At 29.2% G+C, this 2,126-nt stretch overlaps 1 non-coding gene across 1 annotated transcript; it reads left to right on the forward strand.

The window, feature by feature from the left end:
• The first annotated feature begins 265 nt into the window (after nt 1-265).
• Nucleotides 266-338, forward strand: Trnaa-agc. The gene has a single exon. It is a non-coding gene; the product is annotated as a tRNA-Ala (tRNA).
• The last annotated feature ends 1,788 nt before the right edge of the window (nt 339-2,126 follow it).

Consider the following 2,126-nt stretch of genomic DNA (forward strand, 5'->3'; position numbering starts at 1 on the left):
GTTCACATCTTATAGAACAACTAGTTTTGATCGGTGTGGCACAAAAAATCATACAAACTAATAAGAAATAAGATTATTTGATGTGCAAACGCAAAATGATGTCTCCTTGCTATCGAGGCACACGAACGCGTTCTGTATAATGTGTATTTGGCAATAATTGAAATCCGATGCCTCGAGGTATTAAGGTGATTGCTCCACTTTTATTAAACCAGGTCGTTATAAAGTTCTTGCTCTGTTAAAGTCGAACCAAAACATTCTTGATACCGGGGGCGTAGCTCAAGTGGTAGAGCGCTCGCTTAGCATGTGAGAGGTACCGGGATCGATACCCGGCGCTTCCATAATATATTTTTTCAAAAATAGTGAATGTAAATTCAAATTTTCATATAAAACACTTTGGATTATCAAAATCAATCTATAAATATCCTAGTGAGTTAGAACAGATCAAATTTTGAAATTTGCTTGTATTGTAACTAAAACTGTAATACTGGTGTCTAATGTCATATTAAAGTCTAATAATACAGACTAATAATATCATATTAGTCTAATATCATATTAGTAATATGCGTGGACTAGTATGGAATATATTAACTATACACAAAATTGGTCAACCCATATAAAGAGTTGTAATTGTATGTTGTATAGGGCTTTATCTCTATTATCTATTTTCCTATAATCATTATCTCCTCCAATACAAGGTCTATTAGAAACGAGTGGTCCATGATTTATCTAATGATCATTTTTGACTGCCAATTGACATTTTTTAACATATTTTTTATTGGATTCCCAAAACCGCTGTACCTGCTTTTACACAAATGAACCAGTTTTCCATTATGTCAATACAAGTGATATGTTTTTTGAATCATTCGTTCTCTCAAAACTGTCATTCTTGCCACTTTTTAACCCGTATCTTTAAAACATCTGGATCTGCCTTTGCCAGAGGCTAATCAGCATATCTCCCCGTCGATAGCAATCGAGTGCTTTTTTGAATCATTTAAATCAATTGATTCGTATAAACATCCATTTTTTCTAAGGTATGCCAAAATATTCAGAAGGCTTTGAAACGTAAAGATAAATAAAAAAGTTTTATTTTCGATTTTTTTTGCAATTACTATAACCTACCCTACGGAAAATTAATTATATATGGACTTAAGGATCGAAATTGTTATAAAATATTTGGAATATTTATGAAGATATATTTTACTTAGCAAAATGCTAATTAAAATTCTAGGCCAGTAAATAAAACATAACTAAGCTATAAGATTTAGTAGTGGCAGGTATACCTGGCTTTCATCCAGATTCTATTCCCGGAACGACAAATATATTAAATACTCGCAAAAAAAAACTTCTTGCTCTACTAATAAAATGACAAACATCAATAAAAATTTAAAAAAATAATATTTAAAATTACATACGATTCAACCATAGTCATTCATTATATCTTCAGTTAGACTTTAGACTACAGATCCCAAACATATTCTCCTGAAAAAATAGTTCTTTTAGTTACATTCTAATACTTATTTACAAAAATGTAATAAAACTGTTTTTGTTACATAGTTTTGTGTTAAACGAATCTTCGTAATGAGGATTATAGTTATTTTTATTTACAATATCAGGATAAGTAAAATTTCCACTGAATTTGGAAGAACAGTCAGGATTAAAAAAATAAAAAAATATGTTACACTATATTATTAGATTCATAATTAATACATTCAAATATATGAATGTGTATATGCGTATGCATGTATTACCTTTTATGTACATTCAGTTTATTTTTACTTTATTCAGTTAAATACTTATTTTAATTAAAACAATATTAAATCGTTTAAACATTTTATTTAATACCCCGAAGCTCATTTCATTCAACCGAATTCTTAAAGTGGCCCACGCTCATCAAGACGAGCTCTGATCGTCATAAACAATATGTATACATTAATTTATATACACACAGAAATCACTAAAGTATTGTTAGTGGGTGAGCTGATATATTCTTATTAATCCAAACTTTTGAAATAGGAAAATATATAAATAAGGCTCGACTGCTCGAGCTATAATGATTGTTCATAAACGCTTAGTTTAAAAACTTCATCTCTTATTCAAAGTGAATTATATATTTTATTTATATTTAA

The sequence above is a fragment of the Ctenocephalides felis genome, unplaced genomic scaffold (genome assembly GCF_003426905.1).
Source record: "Ctenocephalides felis isolate EL2017-DRISC unplaced genomic scaffold, ASM342690v1 CF-g0.4_SCAFFOLD_03571, whole genome shotgun sequence".
In the NCBI taxonomy this organism is placed as follows: domain Eukaryota; kingdom Metazoa; phylum Arthropoda; class Insecta; order Siphonaptera; family Pulicidae; genus Ctenocephalides; species Ctenocephalides felis.